This window comes from Eupeodes corollae, chromosome 1, assembly GCF_945859685.1.
Source record: "Eupeodes corollae chromosome 1, idEupCoro1.1, whole genome shotgun sequence".
In the NCBI taxonomy this organism is placed as follows: Eukaryota; Metazoa; Arthropoda; class Insecta; order Diptera; family Syrphidae; genus Eupeodes; species Eupeodes corollae.
In genome coordinates, this window is record NC_079147.1 from 176,952,139 (window position 1) to 176,978,963 (window position 26,825).

At 35.6% G+C, this 26,825-nt stretch overlaps 3 non-coding genes across 3 annotated transcripts; 2 read left to right on the plus strand and 1 right to left on the minus strand.

The window, feature by feature from the left end:
- The first annotated feature begins 398 nt into the window (after positions 1–398).
- Trnal-caa (transfer RNA leucine (anticodon CAA)) lies at positions 399–522 on the plus strand. Its single transcript has 2 exons — positions 399–436; positions 478–522. It is a non-coding gene; the product is annotated as a tRNA-Leu (tRNA).
- A 606-nt stretch (positions 523–1,128) lies between these two features.
- On the plus strand, positions 1,129–1,245 carry Trnal-caa (transfer RNA leucine (anticodon CAA)). Its single transcript has 2 exons — positions 1,129–1,166; positions 1,201–1,245. It is a non-coding gene; the product is annotated as a tRNA-Leu (tRNA).
- An 11,171-nt stretch (positions 1,246–12,416) lies between these two features.
- On the minus strand, positions 12,417–12,533 carry Trnal-caa (transfer RNA leucine (anticodon CAA)). Its single transcript has 2 exons — positions 12,496–12,533; positions 12,417–12,461 (listed from the first exon to the last, which is right to left on the minus strand). It is a non-coding gene; the product is annotated as a tRNA-Leu (tRNA).
- Between the last annotated feature and the right edge of the window lie 14,292 nt (positions 12,534–26,825).

The window sequence follows — 26,825 nt, forward strand, 5'->3', positions numbered from 1 at the left end:
AATTCATATTCAAAACATTGCGGGGGTAATCAAGCCGTGTTTCATCGTTTAAACCATAGAAAGCTTTACTGTTGGCTCCTCTTAAGCTCCTCTTAAGCCCCTGAAATGTATCTATGAAATATTGTATTGGTCCACGCAGGCAAGGCCGCTTCAATAAAAGGCTGAATAACTTGATTCTTTTAAAGCTAAGCGCGAGTTGATTTTTTCCCATAAATGCTTGATTCACCAGTTACAATTAATCCTTTATTGAAATCATATTCAAATGATTTTAATTTGTACCAAGGTATTTGTATCTAGGATTAAAAATTAAAAAAAATCCGCAAATTTGCACACTATACATTTGAAAGCCTAAATCTCAATTAATTTGCTAACTTTTTGCAATAATAAAATATTTATATGTCAGGATGGCCGAGCGGTCTAAGGCGCCAGACTCAAGAGCAATCTTACCTACTAACTAAAATAGTGGGTTACTGAGTGTTCTGGTCCTCTCTGAGGGCGTGGGTTCGAATCCCACTTCTGACAAGAGTTTTTTGAAGTTTCAAACATAAAAATCAAAAAAAATTATAAAAAGATCAATCTATTATGGTTTTCATACTTGAGTTACACATAAAATGCGATCCAGTTCGATTTAAATCTCATTATATTTTTTTTAAACTTTTATCTTTCAGATACTGATTGATTTATACAAACAAAAATGATTAAGAGCGAAATAAAGGTATGTTTAAGGAAATCCAACAATAGTCGAAAATTTTATCATTGTTAAATTCAAAGTTATTCGTTACTTTTTCTTTCATTTAGTTCTATCTTATTCGTTTTGAAGAAGTTTAAACTAACTATATAGTACTTTAAGTTAAATTTCGTACATACTCATCATAAAATAATTTTCGGCCTACAAAACAACTTAGAGCTACAACACTTTTAGGTGTTTTATTTATCAAGAAGGATTTGAAAAAAACTTGTTTCACTAAGCAAAACTAAATTAAGGCTTCCTAAAACTACACACACAGCCATGGAGAACTTTTATATTTTGTTATTATTTGTTATTTTTTTTACTCAAACTTTTTTTTTAGAATGTGCTACACTTTGTTCAGCTAATCCGAACATCTAGTGTCACTTTCATTTTTATATGTCAGGATGGCCGAGCGGTCTAAGGCGCCAGACTCAAGAGCAATCTTGCCTAGTTACATAGGTACCTGAGCGTTCTGGTCCTCTCTGAGGGCGTGGGTTCGAATCCCACTTCTGACAAATTTTTTTGTATTATTTTTGTTTCTAGTGACTCTTTAAATATTGTTATAATTGTAGTTGCAACGAAGCAAAGGCGGTGCCTTTAATTTTTGTAGAAGGTGTACAATATAAATAAAATATGTATGAATATGCATATTTTATATTAAAGGATAGGTACACACAAAGAATTGAAGTACTAGACATCAATATGTTTTCTATATATCAGGCTGGCCCCACAATTGTGTTAGTTTAGCAAGAATTCCGGTTATAACTTTTCGTATTCCTGTCGAATGTTTTCTTTAAAGGGTCCGACTATGCGATGAGCCCTAGCAAATGAAGTCGGAGTGGTTATAGCGTTAGACTAAACTATTAGAAAATGCTCCCATTACATAATGTTATACGCTTTCGAGGAGCATACGAAGCCACGCTTGTCTATTTGTATACTGCAAATGTCTAGTTTTGAAATATCAGAAAATAACCTTCCGTCATCATACTTTATACATGAGTTCTGTCATAAGACAGCCACGGAAAATTATGGATCTAAAGCCGTCAACATTGAAGATGTAGAATCTCTTAATCTGTTATTAGACACCCACTCCGCTCTAACATACTCAATGACTTAACATCAGAGTCTCAAGCTTCTACAAGCGATTTAGTTGATCTAATAACGCGGGAAAAACTGCAATGGGCCATAGGCAGCTTTGATCCATATAAATCTCCAGGACCAGACGGAATCATTCCGGCCGAACTACAAAAACGCTCAGACATGATCATTCCACCATTGGAAATCATTCTTACAATCTGTGAAAGGTTGATATATATTCCCAAATCCTGGAGAATGGCAAAAGTAGTCTTCATTCCTAAAGCAGGGAAACCCTCACACGTTAACCCTAAAGATCTACGACCAATTAGCCTATCATACTTCCTTCTTAAAACCTTGGAAAGATTGATTGAAATTTACATCAGAGATAACTTAAAACCATGTCTCATTTCCACAGCTCAACATGCTTACTCTAAGGAAAAATCAGTACAATCAGCACTGCACTCGCTGGTACGTACTATTGAACATTCCCTCGAATACAATCTGGAAGCACCCCCAAGTTCTCTCGGAGGCTTAGAGCCACCTCTCAATGGACCAGTAACAATACTGGACATACTACTATTCTAGACAATTTCAGATCTATCCTAGATCGCTTAGACTATACCACCCCAAAAATGGTATTTGGTAAAAGCTTCCATGTGTCCATCTCTTCAAGATCCTCCTGGGAAGAAGAGAGACCCCTGGAAGACGATGCGCTACACTTCTATACAGACGGTTCAAAGACCGATCACGAAGTTGAAAGTGGTATCTTTTTGGAACAACTGAAATCTCAGTCTATCCTATAGACTTCCCAATCAATGTAGTGTATTCCAGGCAGAAGTAATGGCGATTAAAGAAGCACTATCCTGGGTCAAAGAAAACGTTATATCTTGTTAGGATATACGAATCTTCTCAGACAGCCAAGCCGCTCTTAAATCTCTCCTGTCTGTCTTCACAAACTCTTAAACAGTCCACGATTGTCGATCATCTCTGAATTAGATGACAGAACAGTTTAACATTCACCTCATTTGGGTGCCGGGCCACAGATACATTCCGGAAAATTGCAAAGCCAATGAGCCCGCCGAAAACGGAACACTTCTGCCTAATGTTAGACAAAAACATAACATAGAAACACCACTTGCTACATGCAAATATCTTCTCAAGCAATATGCTCTAGAATCAACAAATGCTAGATGGTCACGGAGTACCACCTGCCTAGCAACCAAGCAAATATGGCCAAGTATTGACTTAAAACGGTCAAAAGGCTTGATATCACTGAGCAGACAAAGTATAAGCTCTACAATTGGAGTAATAACGGGACACTGCCTCATAGGAAGACATGCTCTGAGGCTAGGGGTTTACACAAATGACTTCTTTAGAAGCTGCATGGACGAGGAGGAAGGGGAAACAGTCCAACACCTTCTATGTACATGTCCAGCACTCTCCATTAGAAGGAATAACTTTCTCGGTAATCCCTTCTTCGATAACACCAGTGAACTTGCAACGACACAAAACGTCTCTGTAACTTTATTAAAAGTACGAAATGGTTTGTTTAAGTTCATTACTCTCCTATAAGTAACCTCATTAGTGGTATCACAATGGACCCTTGAGGAATGACATCTGGACAGCCACTCCAACCTAACCTGAGGCATAATTGGTCAAATTTTCTTAGGATGTGATCAAGGAGTGGTTATCGGGCCGTGTTGAACAAATTTGTGTTCACAGAAATTGATAAGGAGGATATTGGCAACATTTGATTTCAACAGGATCACGCGATGTTTTGTGACCATCTTCAAAAAAAAGTTATTTATCAACTTGAAGTTGATAGCTTTATTGGTTCTTGAGATATTTTGGGTACAAAACAAGAAGTCACTGGTTTTTGGGAAATAGACGACGACAAAATGGTATTCCGTATACATATGTACGTACACACGCACACACAGCCATCTCTTTAAAAAATCTTTGATTTAGATTGGACATTGAAACGTAGACAAATGTCAAAGCTTTCAATTCGACAAATCGGACCGATTTCAATAACATCCTATGGGAAGTCAAAAAAAAAGTTATATCCTGGTTTTCTGATCAAATTTTCACTATCAGTTTAGGTTTGTGCTTTTCATTTGATTTCAAACAATATCTCGTTCCAAGATGATTTTCATTTATTGCCATTGATACTAATTAAATTGGTTTTATTAAAAATTTTACACCGCTTTCAAAGGAAACTTATATTACTCTAACACTATTAAGTTCCCCATAGGCTACAAAATTGCATTAAATACCTTACCAACTTAAAATAGCCTTACTTCATCTGTCACTTTTAAGTAACATCAATAACCCCCAAATGACTGTTTCTCGTATTTCTTATTACTTGTTTTTAATATGTCCTTATATACAATTCCCCTACTTCTCTGGTAATATAATATCCAATTAAAATGCGACCAAAGCGTGGCATTCGATTTAAGAAGCGATATTAATAAAATTCGTTGGGACCTTTGAAATTTTAGATTTCCTATTTCCTGAAATATTCTTCCCTTACCGCTTGAACGAATTTAAAATAAAAGTATTCCTTTAACCAAAATGCTTGTCTCACCCTTCCTTAATTTTTGTTTTGTTTTTATTTAAACAACAAAATAACACATTCAATCGGACGTAAACCGTTTAACAATAAACACACACAAATATTTCATCCCATAAGGATTATAAGCACACATAATGCGGTGTGGGAAATGTCCACCCATGGAGAATATCCCTTGTCAAGTTAAAGTTATTTTTGTTGTTGTTGTTGTCCTTATCCTTTAAATGGTTTTACTTTTTCAAATGCACTTAAATGGTCCAACCCCATGTTTAAAATGTTTCCTATACAGAACCAAACTAAACCGAAAACAAAACTCACCAAAACTCCCACACATTTTTTGAACATATTTATGTATAAGTATAGAATATAGGAATAAGAAGAATGATGGGGGAAATCGCATAATGTATTTATTTATTTATTCTTTTTCTAACACATTGTGTTGCCATTAGTTCGTCCGTTGCGTCATTCGCGCTGTCGCTCGGTCGCGCGGTCGGTCGTTGGTTTTGTTTTTCGGACTATTTACTTTTTTTTTGTGCAAAAGTCAAAATGTCCTTTTTGTCGCGCCCCAAACTTGACGACGAACGATAAAAACGTTTATTTATACCAGTATCTGTTTATATCTTAAAAGTATTGTGCATACACATACATACATAAGTAGGTATATAGAATATTTTTTGAGACCAAAATGTCCTTTCAGTTTTGACTTTAATGGCCGAAAACTTGAACAAATCACATAAATCAAAATTGCTGGATATTAAGAGAACAGATAAATACGTAAATAGGGCTACAACATGATTATAGAAAAAAAGTAATACAGGGTAATATGTTTATGAATGTAGATTTCCATTGACTTGAGAATGAAACTTAAATTAAAAACTGATTTGGATTGGAGATTCAAAGTTTTAAAAAAATTGAAAAAAAAAACAAATTGTGTACCATAATATTTTTTCTTGAAATTAAAATAAATCGCAAGAAAATAGTTTTGGATTTCAAAAATGATACTAGGTTATAGAAATATAACATGAACTTTGATATTGTTTAAAAACCGTCGCAATATTTCATGGCTGCCGTTGTTTTTCCTATAGTTTTAAAGACTTAATTTGTCGAATCAGCCGTAAAGTAAAGAGATTCTTTTTTTACCCGTACTTAAAAGATTTGGATATTCAAAACTGTAGGACCAATGTTTACCGGTATTTCCTTTTTAATTCTTCTATTTTTTCGGTTGCACTGTGCTTAACTTAAACCTTTTAAGGGTAGTAATAACCTCGAGTGCCCGTGTTTTGTTGGAAAATCTATCCATAGTATAGTAATATTTTACACTATTAACAAAAACAATATCCATAGTATGAATACTAGCGATAAAAGTTAGAGTAGAATTTTACTAGGGTTGTGTTTTTGACATTTCTACGAGTCTCGAAGAGATCTTATGTGATTTCGTTCTCAAATGTTGGTACGATTGATATTGCATTTGTATCTCGATGGCTATGTTCGTTGAGTAGTTGTGCTTTTGGAATCATGCGTGTTTTCCATTGGGGAAAAAAAAACAATCTATTACTGTTGGTATTTAGTTTTGTTAGTGAAAATGAACTAACTAAGCTTATTTTACAAGAGAAAACAATAGATAATAAATAAGTTTTCCTACTTTTCCACCAAAGGTTTATCTCAGATTATATTAAATACATCTTCATGGTATTTAAACCGCACAAGAAGATTTAATAAAGATTTAAAAGATTTAAAAATTATTAAGTTTGACAGCATTTTCTGTGTTTGTTTCTCATGAAGTGCAAGTGAGATAGTTTGATTCGTGTTAAACAATGAAAAACTGAATAGTTCAGCACCATATAAGAATATGCTACCTACTCCATATGCATTTTTTTTTAATTTGATTAACTAAAACCATATTTTTGTTCCCAAACATGCAAATAAACAGACCATAACAGACCAATAGAGGCGAACCAAGCTCATTTCAAAACCACATGTTAATGTAGCGGTCTACGAACAAACCCCCTCCTTGAAGTAATTGTTAAATGAACTTTTTTTTATAGAATCTCGATTTCCAGATGTTTTCTTACTATTTCTTCTTAAAAAATTTCCATTTTATTAGTTTTAGTTAGTTTGTTTTGCTAAGTTAATTTTAACATTTGATTTTAACAAAACTTTCTTCTATTTGTGTGTGTTTTTTTTTTTAATTATTATTCTGATCGATTGTACCATTTTTTAAATCCAAAAATTGGCTACTGCGGATCGTTTTGTTGGCAATTTCTCACTGGAATACCAAAATGTTTAATGTTTATTTTCCATATATAACATCCGCAGTAGAACTACTGCTGATAAAAGGTAAAGTTGGCACTTTTTCGAGTATCAAAACCAATTTTCGAGTTTTTCATTTGTTTAATGGCTGAAACACAAACGCGTTTCAGCTTCGGTTTCGGCTTCGCCTTCGGCTTCATCTGCGTTACAATGGGCTTACTCCGAGGTTGCTTTGAATGATATTTCTAAAATGGCGTCTGTGTCATTAGCAACTTTTATTTTTCTCAAAGCTTATACAGCATATAACAACCAAGGGGAATCCATCCAAAAGCAAGCTGTTGAGCCGTCAGACAAAGCAAACGTTCTTTTTCTTACGACTGTCAAACGAATCGTAAGGTCAAAGCTTCATTGTGATATCATGCATTTAATTCCTATGGCTGAACTCGTAAACGTCAGGTGAAGCCGAAGCTAAAGCGTGTTTGTGATTGAACCATAATAGCGTTCAACGTACAAAACATTATGAGGTCAATTATAAACTTAAGATAAACTCCGATATTTCGACAGATTTTCTTTTTAATTTATTTATTTTTGTATTTTTTAAATTAGCTAACGACTTAATTTTTATTTAATCTTTTTTGTAAATGAAAAAATTTCAATTTTATTTACTTTGTTAGCCTACAACGATTGTCCTTGTGCTTTGTAATAGTCATTGCTAAAGCGAGTCGCTCCGGGAACAGTAAACGTTTGAATTTAAATACCATATCTGTCGGGATCATTGGGATACACTTGGCTACAGTACGTCTTCAGTCAAAATTGTTGCCTCATTTCTAAATGTAAGAAAGTGCGTTGGCACGATTGGCAAATCGATCGAATTTAAGAATTCAGTTGGATAGTAGACAACCCCGTCGTTTCACTGGGTATCCCATGCTGCATTGTGAAGTTGATGATATTGACATCTATGTTTTTGGCTGCAAATTTAGCAACCGTACTGAGCCACTGATGGTTTTTGTAGTCTTGTGCAATGCTTGAGAAAACTTTTTGCATTAGTTTGTCGATGCTTTTTGTTTTTTTATATAACTTTGTATGCTTTTTGTGATCTTACAGAAGTTTGCTGGCAGGGTGACACATTGTGTAGATTCATCAATTTCCATTCAACCATTTCCAATATCCATTGATTGTTTGCAAAATTTTCAGCCGATATATCCCGTTGGAGTTGTACAGTTACACGTATGATAGTTTTGAAAGTCAATTTCTGTAAGTGACGGCATAGAAGTGATGATTTAAGACATGTATAAGTTCATGCTCAGTAAAAAAAATCGCATTGAAAGTCTACCTCCTGGATAATATGGGAAAGGCTTATGCTTGTGTATTAATTTATGTGTGAAAATATAAAAAAGGGAAGCGCTTTATACAAATCGTGTACAGGGCGCAAGTTTGGCTGGGCCGGCCCTGCCTCCAATCAAAATCAGAGCCTCATTATACACGTTCCGTTTGAACTTTGAATTGATTATCCGGATTTCGATTCGTAGTGCGTAAACGATGTAGAATATCGTCACTGATATAGCCCTTGTATTTTTCCCAAAGATCTTTTAGTTAGGATGGGATGCAGGTTGTCAATATTATGACAAATTGCGTAAGTATTGAAATATTTATCTTGCCAACGAAACTACTTCCATGATGACTTAGCTACAAGGTCATTTCTTCACACGAATCAGTTGAGCAAAGAGAAGAAAGAAATGCAGCTCGAATAATCCATATTGCAGATATTCGTGCACATGAATCGATGCAACAGCATGATAATCATCTACAAGACTATTTATTAAGAACAAGAACGAGCGTTAAAATTTAGCAATGAAACACCTGGCATGTGTTGTGCATCCGCAAAAGTTGTATTGCCATTACTTCCTACTCCACATGAACCCATGAAATCACTACTTTCTGGCATTTCAAACGATTCAAAATTATTTTTGCGTAAGGCACGAAAATTTAATTCTTGCTTTCAAATGACATCATTTGGAGCACCAATTTTCGATCTCTCATCTGATGGTCGTAATTTTGAAACAACATTTAGAATACAAGGCCAAGTGTACCATAAAATTGGATCATTGATGCCAATACCAAATGAAGATCCAAAATTTCTCCAAATCTACTTCATGGGCAGTTGTGAAGAACGTGTGACAACTCTTTGACAGTATTAGTTTATTGAAGAAGCCAGAAGAGAGAGAGCAATTGTAGTATTGTTGGAAATATTTTTAGAGAACCGTAATCATCTGGTTCAACTGTTCAAAAGAGTATCACCACAATTGAAAAATGATAATTATCAAATTGTCATCAAAGCTGACAAAGCACCATCAGGAGAGCACGCTGGCAGATTCAATGCGCCAACCGTAGATGAAGTTTCTATTATTATGGTCGCTGATCCAGTTGACAACAGATCTATTAAAATTACACACCGATATAATAAAGTGAGTAGAATTTCAGATATACACCGTTTGTACGACACACTCCAATACCCATTGATATTCTGACAAGGAATATAAAACAGTGTGATCGAATTAATGGTAATGAATAAAGTAAAAAAGTTAGTTCAATGAATTACTACGCGCATCGATTAATGATTAGACATAATCAGGACAATTATATTCTTCAATATCGTCAGTTTTATCATCAATACGTTGTAAATATTTTTGCTAAGATTGAAAGCGAACGTTTGCGATTTATTCGGTAAAACCAAGCTACGAGATGCTGTTGTTGGAAACATCGATGGAAACTTAAACACCAATGAAATCGGCAGTGCAGTTATTCCAAAACAAAGTGAATGCTTCTTTTTGCGTTTGTTGTTCCTGGACCAATCTCTTTCCAATTTTTACGAAAAGTTAATGGTCGAGTGTTCAGTACGTATCAAGATGCATGGCGTGAGTTGCAAATTTTAGAAGATGACAATCATTGGGATCTGACACTTGCTGATGCAGCTTTAACGTCCTCGCCAAGTTGTATTCGTCAACTATTTGCCATCATCTTGACGACATGTTTTCCAACACAGTCATCTATACTGTGGGAAAAATATAAAAACTACATGACTGAAGATATACTATACCGACTTAAACAAACAAACCAATGTCCAAATCTAGATTTCTCACCAGATATGCATTGATATTAATTGAAAACTTATGTATTATGATCTCAAATTCATCACTTAGTCATTATGGTATGCCATCACCTAATCGTCCAGCTATAGACTTAGTGAATAGCGATTTGCGGCGAGAAGAACAATAATAAATAAAATAAAATTATTAGCTGACGAACAAAAAAATGTATACAATCGGATTATGTTGATGCTAAACAAAGTGGTTTCTTTTTCTTGGATGCACCAGCTGGAACCGGTAAAACATTTTTGATATCGTTGATCCTTGCGAAAGAAAGGTCACAAAAGAAAATTGCATCATCAGCCTACTTTGTTAGATGGTGGTCGAACAGCACATTCTGCTTTTAAGTTACCACTAGACGTCCATAAAAATCCAAATGCTATGTGTAACATTAAGAAAAGGAGTGGAATGGCTAAAGTGTTACAAAGGAGTTCAATCATAATTTGGGATGAGTGTACCATGGCTCATAAGCATTCACTCGAAGCATTAAATAGAACTTTGCAGGATTTAAACAAACTATTATCTGGTGATTTTCGCAAATATTGCCAGTGATTCCTCACTCTACTTTTGCTGATGAAATCAATGCATGTTTAAAACAATCATTTTTATGGAGAAACGTCGAAACACTAAGGTTAACAAAAACAACTCCAAAATGATCCGAAAGCACGAGTATTTTCTCAGCGACTATTAGATATTGGAAACGGTGAAGTGGAATTTAATCAAGATACCCAATGCATAAGATTGCCAGACAATTTCTGTACTGTTGTTGAAACTAAAAATGATCTGATCGAGAGTGTCTTCCCAGATATAATAAATAACTATCTAAATCACAATTGGCTCAGTAATCGTGCTATTTTGGCAGCAAAAAATGCTGATGTAGATCAACAATTATTACCAGGCGATATAATGTCGTTTAAGTCAATCGACGCTACTGTCGATGAAGACGAGGCAGTGAATTTTCCAATTGAATTTTTGAATTCTTTAGACATATCAGGAATGCCACCTCACAATCTTGTGTTTAAAATTGGATCACCGATTACTCTTCTGCGTAATTTGAACCCCCCTAAACTATGCAACGGTACACGTTTGGTAATCAAAAAAATCACCGGAAATGTTCTCGAAGCGACTATTTTGGCAGGAAAGATTAAAGGAGAAAACGTTCTGATACCACGCATTCCAATGATACCGTCAGATTCTCCAATACCTTTCAAAAGACTGCAATTTCCTATCCGTTTAGCTTTCGCGATGACTTTTAACAAATCACAAGGATAAACAATGTCTATTTGCGGCTTAGACTTAGAGAATGCGTGTTTCTTTCATGGGCAATTATACGTGGCCTGTTCACGTGTAGGGAGACCATCGAGTTTATTTGTATTGACAAAAGACAGGCTGACCAAATATATTGTTTGTCGATTGGCACTTCAGTAAACTTTAACTTTGATTTTATTTAATTTATGTCAATCATAGTATTTATTAATAAAATAAAATTAAAGATGTTATGTAAATTAATTCAATTTTGTCTATTAAGTCCTTCCTTAATTACTCAGCCACAGCAACGCGTGGTCGGGTCTGCTAGTATAAGAATATAAATAAATGAATTTGATTTTGTATTCGTCTTGCCTATTCAAAATACATAACCATAATGATTTTATTGACAATCGGTTGAATAGGTAAAAGTTGCCATTCTGCAGCTTCACCTGTGGAAAAATACATATATGTATATACCAATTTTCAAATTAATCGGTCCAGTAAATTTGAGTTCATTGATACGGTAAAGTATGGACAAACAGCCGTTTTATAATTCATACATATATAAATCTCTATACATTTTAATTTTTAAATTAAAACCAATTTACTTTGTTAATTTTATTCTATCTTATTTTCAGAAATCCGTAATCACAATTTTTTGATAAAAATTACAAAAAGTGAGTTGAAAATAAATTACCCTGTACATCCTACAACTAGACTTTGGCCAAAAGAAATCCACCCTCCTCTAAAACAGAGATAAACGCGATTAATATCAGACTTCTTTCCCAAAGTTTTTATATTCTCTTGTGCCCCAAGGGGTGGAGGAAAGATTCGAATTTCACATTTCCTTTTTTGTTTTTATTTTTTGATTTCGTAAAATTCTTATATTTGAAATTCCTTAGTATTTATCACATTTACAATATAAAAATTTAAGATGCGTAATGAGTCATCCTTTGGATCTCATCAAAGGAACGGAAGAAAAAAAAGCAATATAAAGACATTAGAGAGTTCATTGTTTATAAATTTTCTTTTATGTTTTGAAATTATTTAAATTTTCTTCATTTTGCTGGAACACACAAATTTGAAGAATTTTGTTTTTTTTTATTCTAACAAGGAAAAAAGATATTTTTCTAAAATTCCTTCTTTGTTTAATTCTTCCCTCTATAAGCTTTTATACATATTCCACTGAGTGGAATAATTATATCTGACAGTTGTTTATGTTCGTCGCTTCTTGAGTGTATGTGCATAACATATAAACACACATGTGTGTCATAACATGACATAGAATATAAAAAAATATTATTACGAGTAAATATGCAAATAACGTATTTAAAATTCACAAATGTATATTTTTCAGAAAAACATGAGTTTAAAAAAATAAAAAAAAAGTTCCTGTCAGAAGTGGGATTCGAACCCACGCCCTCAGAGAGGACCAGAACGCTCAGGTACCTATTTTACTAGGCAAGATTGCTCTTGAGTCTGGCGCCTTAGACCGCTCGGCCATCCTGACATCTTGAAAATCTTAGGTCAATACGACAACAACTGGTACTAGATATGATTTCATAAAGGTGTAATTGAACTTCCATTCAATCACCTTGATTTTAACACAATTTTAATATTCCCAGGTAAAAATAGTTTAATTTGAAAACAGGTATTAAAACAAATAGGAACCTAAGTAAGTGAACGAAGGCAATGAGTGTTAAAAATGGGAAAATTAACTTAAGTAATCGATTAATTTTCTTGTGTTCCCTGAATATAATTAATTTAGAAATTTGTAAATGAAAGGCCCATCCGTAGACCTAAACGTGATTCATATAATAGCTTAAATGTGTTAAAATGAAAGACGAGTGTTGACAAAAGACATACCTATGATGTTATAGGTAGCGTCTTCCTACCTTGTAATTCTAATTTCGTAACCCCTTTTGCTCTGAGTTATTATTGTTGGATAGACTTGCTCTACCTATTATCTATTAATTAAATTACATAACACCCAGATTAATAATCTAATTAGTATTTGGTGTATTTAGTGAGATAGCGTGCCTTCTGCGTATAGTGTAATATATGTAATTCTAATAAAGTAAAATCATGCTGTGTGCTTATGACTATGAGTAAGTGGATATATGGAGTGTTATGAAGATAAATTTACATTTTGATATAAGCGTAGGTCGTGAAGGCGCTATACTCACTTTATACGTATCAAATGTGCTATACTCATATGCTTAGCTTATGCATGTGTATATTTATGTAAGATGTATTTGAAAGCGTGTGAAAATAAAAAATAATTAATTAAAATTAAATTCAATGAGGTGCGGCACGTGTTCCGTTTTTTATATAATTTATTAACGATGTTTTCAAAATGAAATTGGTGATTTGTTCAATAAAATAGACTGCGCGCTTCAAAGAAAAAACAAGTGTGAAATAACGAATGAAATGGAAATACCTGAGTTAAAAGGTCATTTAATAATATTACATATATGTACAGCTATGGACATTATGTTACATTACCTTCGAAATGATATGACACAATGGTGATCTGATAACCACGGTTTCATGCGGTTCAATGGCGATTCCTTGGCAAATGCCATAATCGCCGAGCAAAGGGGACGAAATCCCTTGTTAGTGAAGAAGGTTGAGCTTCAGCTCACCTTCAACGCTGGCAAAACCACTGCGTAAGCTTTTTCATCAGTCATACTCTTCAGGTCTCGTTCCAAGCGGATGGAAAACCGCATTTGTCCACCCTATTCCCAAAAAAGGCGAATCTTCCTCACCGTCTAATTACCGACCGATTGCACTTACGTCCCTTCTTTCCAAGGTCATGGAAACGCTGATTAATTATCAGCTCAAGAAATATCTTGAAGATCGAAAGCTTCTTAATGACCGGCAATACGGCAGAAAGTAAGATTATTGCACTAGACATTTCAAAAGCATTTCATAGGGTTTGGCATCAGGCTCTCTTATCGAAAAAGCATGCTTTAGGTTTTCATTAATCCCTCCTTCATTGGATTAGTAATTACCTTTCGAATCGTTCAATGGATGGATCCAAGTCTGAAAACTACAAAATAAATGCTGGTGTGCCCCAGGGCTTTGTTTTATCTCCAGCACTCTTTCTCATTTTTATTAATGATTTCTTGTCTGCAACATCTAATCCAATAAATTGTTTCGCTGACGATAGTACTCTTAGCTTTTCATATTCGTTTTCGGATTCACACCCCTCTTCTTCGGATGTGGAACTGCAACGACAAAATATGATAAGCTCATTAAATTGCGACCTAAACAGCATTGTACAATGGGGAATAAGAAACCGCGTGGAATTTAATGCTTCGAAAACGCAATACTGTCTTGTATCGTTAAAGCGAAATATACCCCCCCTGCCACTATCCATAAATGGCATTTGCATCGAGGAAACTGAACATCTCGATATTCTCGGTATGTGTATCACCAACCTCCTTTTGTGGAACGATCTCATACGCGATGTCGCCAAAAATGCCGCAAGATGTTTGGGTTTTCTAAGGCGATGCAAGAACTTTTTCTCCCCCTCTGATCTGGCTGTTATTTACAAGACTTACATACGTCTAAAGCTTGAGTACAACTCCCATATCTGGGCTGGTGCTCCTGCAACTTACTTAAGCCTCTTGGACAGTATTGAACGTAGAGCATTTAGACTGATTGGTGATATTACCATCATAAGATCATTTACGTCACTTGAACATCGTCGAAATGTTTCTTGTCTCACCATCTTTTACCGTTATTTTAATGGTTTATGCTCTAGAAAAATAGCTAGCTGCATTCCTCCCCTTAAACAGTTCAACCGTAATACTCGCGCTTCTAGGAATGCTCATCAATATACCCTCGAGCCCATCTTCGGTCGTACTGTCAAGTACAGAGATTCGTTCTTTAGCCGTACTATGCGAATGTGGAATGCCTTGCCACACTCTGTCTTTCCCAACTATTGCAATATTTAGGAATTCAAAACCAATGTGCACCGTCATCTCCTTTCAACCCCTCTCTCCCTTTCCTAGTGCCCACACTGTGTCTACATAATAAGGGTAATATAACCCTTTGAGTGTGCGCTTATTATAAAAATAAAAAAAAAAGTCAGCAGGTGTCGAAGGTATATCCAACGTTGTACTTAGTCATTTACCGATGGAGGCAATTGACATTTAAGCCACATTCTTCAATAATGCACTGAAAAATGCATTGGAATACCGCTGTGGTTCATCCTCTCCCGAAAAAGGGAAAGTACAACTTCAACCCGCCAAATCTTCGGTCAATAAGTCTTCTTCCGAGCATCAGCAAAGTTTTCGAAGAGATCATCAATAAATAAACAGTTCAGGTTTAAGGTGTGTTCGTTTCTGATATCCAATGGAATAAATAATCAAACCAACAATGTACAGGTGCTGTTCTGGTTGATTTGGAAAAGGCCTTTCACACCGTATGGTAAGAGGGTCTTTACCTAAACTGAGCAGGCTTGGCATAAGCAAACCATTGTTCTATATACTTTATGATATGCTTAGCGGTAGAAAGTTTGTTGTAAAAAGTGGCAATGTAGGTAAGGTTAGGTTAAAGTGGCTGTTGGTTGGAAAGTCCAACAAACTTAGACCAAAGTATGGTCCGTTGTGATACCACATGGATCAGTTGATCAGCTTAAATCGTCGAACCAATTGGAGCTCCGAATGAAGTGTAGAAGACAAATTATGTCAGAATTTTTTAGATTGTTGGTATCGTTGAAGTAGTAGTCTCCAAGGTGGATTCTACGTCTTTTTGATAAGGCAGGACATGTGCACAGAAGATGAGAGATTGTCTCCTCCTCCTCCTCGTCCATGCAACACCTACAAAAATCATTTGCGGGGGCTCCAAGTCGAATAGCATGCCTTCCTATCAAGCAGTGCCCAGTCAGGACAATAATAACGTAGCTAATGTGCAATCTGCTCAGAGAGATTAATTGTTTTGAGCGACTGGCGCTAAGATTAGGCCAAATTAGTTTAGTCGCTAAACAGCAGGTGGTGTTATTCCACCTGAAGTTTGTTTTCTCTATGGTATCTTTTTTAAGCATGAGTTTACATGTAGCTAAGAGAATACCTATGCTAGCATTGTGAGCCAGCAGAGGTAAAGTTGTTCCGCTTTTTGCAAGTTCGTCAGCTTTGCAATTTCCTGGATTGTCTCCATGTCCCGGCACCCAGAAAAGGTGAATGTTGAACTGTGTAGAAATCTCCGCAAGAGATGATCGACAATTTAGGGCTGTTAGTGAGTTAGTGGAAACAGATTCTAAGGACTTTAACGCAGCTTGGCTATCCGAGAAGATGCGTATACAATTAGTTGATATAACGTTTTCTCTAGCCATGATAGGACTTCTTTTATAGCCAGGATTTCAGCTTGGAACTCGCTACAATGATCGGGTAGACGAAAGGAGAGACATAAGTTTAGTCTATCTGAGTATACGCCTCCACCAACACCATCCTTCGTTTTTGATCCGTCTGTATAAAAGTTTATAGGATCATCATCAAAAATTATGTATTCTTTCAAGAAGACCTGGGAGGTATAGTCACTTTGAAGCTATAGTTATAAAACTGATAATGGGGTATGGTCTAGTCAGTATTACTGTTTATAGTTCAAAATAGTGGTGTTGATCCACAGAGAGGAGGCTTGAAGCCGTTTGGCTGTATTAGCAGCCGTTTGCTTGCTGAAAATGTCCAGTGGTATTAGATGGAACAGAACATCAAGTGAGGCCGAGGGGGTAGAGCGAAGTGCTCCTCCCATACACAGGCCAGCTGTTCGTTGGACTTTGCTGAGTTTATCGCGATTTGTCGCTATATTTAGCGCCGTCCTCCATACTGCTACTCCATAAGTTAGGATCGGCCTTATGACCGAGATATATAGCCAGTGTGTAATGCGGGGCTGTAGGCCCCATTTATTACCAATGGCCTTTTTACAGAAGAACAGGGCTATTGTGGCCTTGTTTATTCTCTCTTGAATATTAGGTTTCCAACTTAATTTCTTATCCAAAATGAGACCCAAGTATTTTGCTTGTTCAGAGAATTTAAGTGGTACACCGTTTATAAGGTGATGAGCTTATTTAAAGCGTTTTGTAAGAGTTATTTTAGTATAATGGGATGTTTACCCGTTACTGCAATATCAACATCGTCCGCATAAGCAAACACTCTGTATCCCTCTCTTTCTAGAGTAATTAGTAATTCATTTGTTACTAAGTTCCAAAGGAGAGATCTAAATAATCAATTCGCTGATCGACTTATCTACCTTCAGAGATGTCAACACACGTGCAATTGCAGATGTGTCAACATTGTTAAATGCACCTTCTATATCTAAGAAGGCAACTAAGGTGTACTCTTTATGATGGAGGGAATATTCGATTGTACGTACTATACTGTGTAGAGCTGTTTCAAAAGATTTCCCTTTGTTGTAGGCGTGTTGAGCTTTTGAAAGAAGGAACTTATCAATGCTTGCCCTTAAGTGGATATCGATCAAAAGTTTAAAAGTTTTGAGAAGGAATGATGATAAGCTGATAGGTCTTAGGTCTTTATGGTTAACGTGGCTGGATTTTCCAGCTTTTGGAATAGAAACGACTTTAACTTGTCTTTAAGACATCGGGATGTATGCCAATTTAAGGCATCCCTTGAAGATGTTTTCTAGGATGGGTATTAGAAAACTTGCATTTTCTTGCAGTTCAGCTGGAATTATACCATCCGGACCTGCACATTTATATATAATGTATTGGCACAACTATTTGGTACAATGTTATTAATAATATTAGAGCTACCAGGAAAGTAAACGTCTAGTAGCAAGTTGAGCGATTTTTCGCTTGAATTGGTCCATAGGCCAGAGGCGTTTTTCAAGAAACTTGACATGATTGGATTTTTGGAGAGGATTTTGCGCAGCCTGGATGCTTCAGAGCAATCTTCCACGTTGCTACAGAAGTTTCTACAGGACGATCGTTTGGTTTTCCTCAGTTCTTTTTTATATATCGTCAGTGATTCTTTATATGAATCCTAGTCAGACATGTATCTAGAAGCTTTCGCCCTGTTAAAGAGTTTTCTCCATTCTTTTCAAAGTGGATCTAGCTCTTCCACCAGTGTGGTTTCTTTTTAGCTCTTACTTGTATAAGAGGACATGCAGTATCTAGAGCTATATTTAGGGCTAATGTTAGATTATTGACTTTTACGTCAAGATCTTTAGTGTTGGAGGGGGTATTAAAGAGTTCAGGTTTTATTAAACTATTTAACGTTCTCTTGTATATTGGCCAATTTGTTCTTTTTGGATTTCGAAAGATCGGTTGGCAAGGTGGTTCATTTATAAAGTTAGATTGGATGTATCTATGATCAGGAAAAAAGTGATCTTTAGATACCTTCCAGTTCAAAATATTATTATTGATGAAGTCGGAGACAAGAGTTATATCTAAAACTTCTTGTCGATTTTTGATAATAAAAGTTGGCTCTTTACCAACGTTACTTATGAGTAGGTTTGTGTTTAGAATTTATTCGAAAAGAGACTCACCCCTGTCGTTTATATCCGTGCTACCCCACACTGTATGGTTGGCGTTAACATCACTTCCGATAATGAGGCTGATGTTGAGCCTTTGCGCTTCAGCTGTTATTCTCTCCAGAGTGTCACCCGGGTATCAGAGTCATCTATATCAGAGGACGATTCTAAAAGAATGTCCTCATCTCCGCTGTCGTAGACCTCGGCCTCCATTGCGGAAAAACATTGGTCGGTGGTAGGAGCTTCCACTGGTACTGGGGATACAAGGGATGCATCATCTTCCAGTGAAAGAAATGTGACCGATGCGCCAGGTTCCTCAGCAGCCGTTTCCGCTTGTATGGGTTGGGAACGGAGAAGGGTTTGTGTCTCGGCCCCATCTTTTTTGTAGACCCTCAGCGGTATTTCATCAAACTCGAACCTGATCACACCTTTCAATTGCGCCAGAGGAGAAAGGGACTCTGCATTGATGATAACAATTACACCCTTGTAGGGTCCCTTTGGATTCTCTAGTTTCGCAACCTTCCAGTTGGAAGGGTTGGATTGGAGAACCTGATTACTTTTTGTGTCTGTCAACTTTAATGTCTCATAAGTAATGTTAAATTGCATGTTTCAACTTTGACATTTTGCACAATCTCGAAAAAATTGTTAATTCAAAATTTAAGCTTTGTTTAAATATGTTTTCAAATATGGGGTATGAACTTAGGTACCTATCAAATCATGCTTACTTATAAATGAATTAAAATTCAATTAAAATGTGGATTTCTATTTAAATGTTTAGCCTGAGGACATAATTTACACAACCGCATCGAAATAAATTTCCTCATCAAGGCTATACATAAATAAGAAAGTCGTCTTTGTTTACAGTTTTTTTGATAATAATAAAATGTTCTTAAAAACATAAAGAAAATATTTCAGCTACAAAGTTCATCAAAAGTTCATAATCGGCTCATTGGTAATGTAGTTAACAAAAAAAAAAAAAAACCTACGCAAGTATTTAAACTACCTCGACCTCCTGGCGACGACAACGGATGTTTCGAAGAAACCTTCTTGATGGACTTCCTACCAAGCTTAAAGAACTTGCAAGAAAAGAAAATTAAAAACACAAATAAGAAATCCTATTCTGCTATAAATAAACATTCATAATCAAATTTAAACGCCCATTATATGCCTTCAAAGTAAAAAGACAAAAACACCCAAATTATAAAAAAAGAAAACCTCAAGAAATATTAAAAAAAAAAAAGAAAACAAAAAAATCCTAAAGTGTCAACAAAAAGAAGCAAGTTAGAAAAAAATCCGAAAACACTCTGCTTCAATAAGGGAAGCCGAAATCACGTTAAGGAAGAAGAAAACTCTAGGGATGTGGCAGAGATCCTGCCATAGCCCCATTTCTTAAAACGACAAAAAAAAACAGTTTGTAATAAAGTATATGAGTTTGAATAGCATGAGCAACCCGCAACCCGGATTCCCACCCGCACTCCACTATAGAACATATATAGAAAGAAATTCATGACCATGACAAGACGACGACGACATACATTTGTTGTTGTTGATCCATGTGGAAGGATCTATATTCTGTAGGCAAAATACACCTATATATCTACCTGGATATATTTAAACACTTTATCAGGGCCCGCCCCGGATACGTTTACTTATCGAAACTGTTTTTCGCATTAGGAGAGGTATTATGCCAGAGTATATGGCTGGCTTAAGGTAAGTGAATTTAATTTAACGTGTGTTCTCGCATAGCCTCAAGCCTCAAGGCAGGAGTTAAGGTTTTTGGAAATGGCTTCGCTGCTCGAGACATACTGAGCCAGGTTCACTAGAACCAAGAAAAAAAGGTAAAAATATATGTTTTGGGATTTTAAGGTTTTTTTCAAGTTCTTTTTTTTTTGAATGAGGATATTTACTCAGCTCATAAGTCTTTTATTGTTAGTCCTTAGGGGTAATGTTGTCGTCGTCGTCATGTTCAATATTATTGTTGTTATTGAGTTTTTTTTTATACACACGATTCCCTTAAGGTGCCAAGTCATTTGGTACAATATGTGCGGCTGGTGACTTTGTTTATGGATTTTTTATTCAAGATATCTTAAATGGAGCTCAAAGAAGCTCTCGAGAGGTATCCAAAAAAAGAGACATGAATTTTTGTTTGCACATATAACAGGAAGTGAAATGTTTGTTTTTATTTTAATGCATTTTCAGTTAAGAAGAAGCTTATTTTGATGAAATTAAAATACAAATTTTGTTCTCAATCTTCCTAAAACTATACAAATAATGAACTTTGAATGCATTTCTTTTAGGAAACGTTGTCTTAAAAATGTTAGGTAATTTAAAAGAAATGTAGCTATATAATTGAACCCGCTTAGTTCTGAAAATTTTTCTATATTGAACTTTTAAGGTACCTACAAAATTAAACTATTCGAACCCAATTCTTCAGTTTACCTTGTGTCGCAATCCGTGATCAAGAATTGCTGCAACCGATCAACTTTTTTAAATTATATTTTTTGTACAATAAATAAGTTAAAAAAAATAAATTGGTTGCCGCAACAGTCCGTTGAGAACTAGGGTGTAGTGACTTACAACTCTCAACCATGCCTGTGGCATAAGACCTCTGACATGACATTCCAAAGTATTATGCCACGGGTACTACACACACAATAAATAAGTAAAATAAGTATATTATTTTCGAAAATGTTACTGACAAAAGAATAAAAACGGAATTGATGAAATTTAATTTTTCATTATGTTGTAAATTGGCAGACAACTTTTAGAATTTATCGTTAAAATTGCTTTGATACATTTTAGTACACACTTTGGTATTTGTTTATTATCATACGTTCAAAAACTGCCCAGGACTTGATCTTGAAGTAATCAAATGAAATCACTCTCCAGAAGAAAAAACAATCCAAATTGTTCATCCTAAGATTGCTCATAACGTGTCCAATTAAAACAAATAGTATGAACAATCTAAACTCACATTTTATTACCATAAAACATCATTCTGTCACATTCACACATAAATCCAACTAATTAAAAAAATACTTAACCTTTTTTTAACTTCCCATAGGAACATTTTTAAATACCCGGATAAGCCGCGTTATAAAATTAAATATTAAGCGAGTTTAATTTAGTTTCGCTTTAACTTGCATTGAACGTGGTTTCCCGACTGGTATTTTCTGATACACTACCAGTCTACCCTAAGGCCCACATAAAAGCTCTTTAATGTACAAGAACTAACAATTTTGATTTTATTTGAATTAATTACTCGAAGGGGAATTCGGTCTCAAAAAGGGAAAAAGTAAAGGGCATCTTTCAGATGGGATTTGGAAATGTTGAAATCGAAAACTACCATAGCAGCGTTGCATTGACGAAGAATTCTGGACATTGGTTCAAAGTGCCCGTAATTAGTGCGGTGATGAGGGATATAGAAAAGGGGAACCGATCGATTTCGAGGGTTGGTGTTAAGATGGATATCACTCACGAGTGCCGGGGAATCTATATTGCCCATTAACAATTAATGAGCAAATAATATATCAGCGTTTTTGCGTCTAATATATAACGGCTGCAAATCTATCAGTTTTAGTCGATCGGCATAAGGAGGCAAGTTGGATGTATCATCCCAGGGGAGGCCACGTAAGGCAAATCGAACGAAACGTCTTTGAACATTTTCAATTCTGAGTGAATGGTTTTCATAAAAGGGAGACCATACTTGGCATGCATATTCAAGATGAGGACGGACTAGGGAAATATAAAGCGCTTTAGTTACATAGGGGTTGGAAATTTCTTTTGACCATCTCTTAATAAAACCGAGAGATCTATTAGCTTTATTAATAATTTGGTCAAAATGGGAATGGAACTTCAGGTGTTTGTCACACATAATACCAAGATCTCTAATAGAATCGACTACGTTGACGGCATCATTAAGGAAGTAGTATATTCTATAAGATGGGATTTGTTTGCGCGAAAATGTCATTTGTTTACATTTACCTACATTTAACTCTAGGAAATTATGCATGGACCAAACAAAAAAGATATTAAGATCATTTTGAAAAAGTAAGGAATCAGATGGAGTAGAGATAATCTTAAAAATTTTCTTATCATCCACAAACATTAGGATATTTGAGTTTTTTAATTTAAGACAGACATCGTTAATAGATAAGACGAAGAGAAGGGGGCCAAGGGACTCCTGAAGTTGCATTTATCGGACTGGAGACTGAGTTACGGAAAAGGACTCTATAAGTTATATTCGTAAGATAGGAGATTATACAGTTTATAAATATAGATGGAAAGCCTAGAGCTCTTAGTTTGAGATAAATTATGTTATGGGATATTTTATCAAAGGCTTTTCTGTAATCAGTGTGCACAAAATCAACTTCTTTGCATTCTCAAGGGCTGACAAAACTTTGGATATAAATTCAATTAAGTTAGTCGTAGTGGATCTACCTTTAAGAAAACCATGTTGAGCGGGGGAGAATATAGGCTTGCAATGGAAATAAACGAAATCATAAACTAAGCTTTCAAAAAGTTTTGGAATGCATGAAAGTTTAGCAATAGGTCTATAATTGTTAATTTCAGTTTTATTGCCTTGTTTATGAATAGGAAATATAAATGAATCTTTCCATATATGAGGAAACACACCTTGGGAAAGAGAGAGTTCAAAGAGTGCAGTTAGAGGCTTTGACAGAGAATGCATAAATTTTTTTAGAACAACTGATGGGACGCCATCAGGACCAGGGCTTAAGTTTTCTTTGATTCTTACGATTTTGGCAAGTGCCATTTCTTCAGTTATTGTAAACGATGAAAAGGAGGTTTGAGTGCAACCATCTAAATAACTATAGTAGTGTGAATCAGGATCATGCAGATGTTCAGTATACGATTTGCTAAAGTAATAAGCAAATAGTAGTTCAAATTTGAGAAATTTCTAAAGAAATTCAGAAAAACTTGATGTTTAGGTGTGGTTCACAATGAACTTCGGCCCTTAAAGTTTAACAATCCTTTAGTTGCTATTTGTTGGAAGAAAAAACAGTGTAACATTTGGTTAATCCTAAATATCTTTTGAAAGAAGCGGATTTAATTAAATGTATATTAATCATTGTAAAGTGATACCAAATTGCTATATAAATTCGAAGCTTTTAACACTTGATCTAATAGACATTTTTTTTATAAGAAATAAAAATGTTCACAAACTGCAAACAAAAATAATTAAAGCCAACAAAAACAACTTAAAACTGATAATACAATGGAATTTCACTCAATTATCTTTAGAACAAGAAAAGATATTAACTAATGACTTTTTTATCTAACAAAAAATGTTGTTATAAATATTGTTTCAAACTTTAAAAATATCAGCAGAGAAGCATGGAAAGTTATCAGTGTGGGTCACATTCCATAGTTTCTTTTTAGTTTTATTATTCGGACCCTATATCTTATAATATCAGAATACCTAACAATTAAAAATGACCACAACTGCCAAATCGATAGGTTAGGTTAGGTTATAGTGGCTGTCCAAGATGGAAACGGACACACTTAGGCCAGTTTAATGGCCCATTGTGATACCACATGAATCTTGAGGCTTCCTCCTAAGCTCAATGGAACCAGTAAGAGTCCCTTACGAAACGTGAGAGGCTGATTATACCGATATGATTTAGATCGTTTAGATCGTTAAAGAAAAATTCGCCTAGGTAATTCTTGCGTTTTCGAGCTAGAGCAGGGCATGTGCAGAGAAGATGAAGAACCGTTTCTTCCTCTTCCTCGTCCATACAGCTTCTGCAAAAGTCATTTGAGAATACGCCTAGTCTCGTGGCGTGCTTTCCTATTAGACAGTGTCCGGTTATGACACCTATTATCGAGCTAATATGCGATCTGTTTAGAGAGAGCAAGCACCTTGAACGTTTTAAATCCAGTGTTGGCCAGATGTTTGGTCCCCCTGGTGCCTGCCTTCCTCGCAGCGTCTTGCATTAGTAGCAGTTTACAAGTACTTGCCGAACGTGGTAGGATAGGCTGTACTGAACCGTTCCTGGTGAGTTCATCTGCCTTACAGTTGCCTGGAATGTCTCTATGGCCCGGCACCAAGCAAAGGTGAATATTAAACTGACGCGCCATCTCCATTAGAGATGCTCGACAGTTATGGACTGTTATAGAGTTTGTAGAGACTGAGATTTGATAGCGGCCTGGCTGTAGGAGAAAATACGGATATCAGATGTTGATATCACGTTTTCTTTGAGCCAAAACAAGACTTCCTTAATCGCCAAAAGTTCCGCCTGGAACACGCTACAATGATTTTGAAGGCGGAATGAGAGACTTAATTTCAGTCGTTCAGAGTACACACCACCACCTACCCCTTCTTTGGTTTTTGAGCCATCTGTGTAAAAATGGATTGACTTATCCTCCAAGAATGTCCTATTCTCCCAAAAAGATCTGGTAGGTATAGAAATCTGGAAATTCCTGTCGAATTGTAGTTGGGGGATGGTGTAGTCTGTGTGCTTTGGAATTACTGAGTGGCCAATGTTGTTGTTAGCCCACTGCGACGAAGAATTGAGGCGAATAGCAGAGCTTGCAGCTATTTGTTTACTAAATATGCCAAGAGGTGTAAGGTAGAGCAAGGTGTGCAGCGCCGCAGACGGGGTCGTGCGAAGCGATCCGCTTATACATAGGCAGGGTGAACGTTGGACTTTATTTAGCTTAACCCTGTTTATACCTTTCTCTAAAGCAGTCCACCATACTGCTACGCCGTACGTTAAAATCGGTCTGATTACCGATGTGTATAGCCAATGCGTCATTCTGGGCTGTAAACCCCATTTATTACCAATAGCTTTTTTTGCAAGAAAAGAGAGCTACAGTAGCTTTTTTGACTCTTTCTTGTACGTTGCGTTTCCAATTTAGTTTTTTGTCTAAGACAAGACCTAGGTATTTAGCCTCGTCTGAGCATTTTAATTGTATTCCTTTAATGTAAGGAGGGTTGGCAAATGGAATTTTGTATCTCCTCGAAAATAAGACCAGATCGGTTTTGTGTGGGTTAACACCCAGTCCACACCGATCAGCACAAAGTATTGGTCTGTCCAAGGCATTTTGTAAGAGTTCTTTTAGGATATTAAGATGCTTTCCTGAAACTGCTATAGCAACGTCGTCCGCATAGGCTAGCACTGTGAAACCCTCCGCATCCAGACTAGTTAGGATTTCATTCACCACTAGGTTCCAGAGGAGAGGGGATAGAACACCACCTTGCGGTGTCCCTCTACTAACGAATCGTCTGCTAGAAGAGTTGCCCAGTTTTGAGTTAATTATTCTGCTAGTAAGCATTAAATGAATTAACTCCCGAAGCGAACTCTCTACATTTAGGGATGTCAGTGCAGAAGTGATTGCAGATGTGTCCACGTTGTTAAAGGCACCTTCGATGTCAAGGAAAGCAACCATAGTGCGTGGTTTTTTAATCCCTTCATGTTGAAATGTTGTTTGTTAAAATATATATGTAGCTGCCAAGAATTGAATGTACCTCTTTTGAAAAAAACTTAATTTTTTTATATCTTTGAACTACTGGGAAATATACTTCACCACCATATCGTAAAGCTGTGAATTTTATCCATCAGAGGCGTAACTTGTCTAAAGTTTCAAATAATATTTTATTAAAAAAAATAATAATAAGCGAAACACACTTTATAAAACAAATTCAACTGCTCATGTTGAATTTTATTTTTAAGTCTGTGGAAACTTTATTAATAAACTACAAATGTTTTGAAATTAATTATTTCATTTCTTAGTATTTGTTAATTTAAAGATAATTCTGAGGAAGAAAATCAGAAAAATTAAAGTTTTGTCTATGAGTGAAATAAAATTCTTTTAAAATTGAAGTAGAAATATTTTCGTATTTAGGGTTCTTAGAATCCTCCAGTAATTAAAAGAAAAGTCACCGTTTGGTGCGCTCTTTGTTACAATTTGCGTAATTCCTCGTCGTGGTGATATCAGTTGGCCACCAAGGTCATGCTCTTTAACTATTGAGCACTGAAAAACCAACATTCATTAAGTTATGGCTGATATACCTGCCAATATATGTGTCAAAAAATGGTCGATGCTTGCAACAGCTAGCGTGGGTGATTTAAATGATGTAGTTTTTCACACATAATGTCGACGTTCAAACTTTTTAATAGAAAAGAAATATCATGAAAAAAAAATATTTTATATGTTGAATTTACTTTTACTTTTTGGACCCCAAAATGGATAAGCCTTTATGTGCATAAAATATTAAATACTTAGAACGGGAGGACAATATTGTTACATTTTTTTTAGGAACTAAATTTATACTTTTTTAATACTA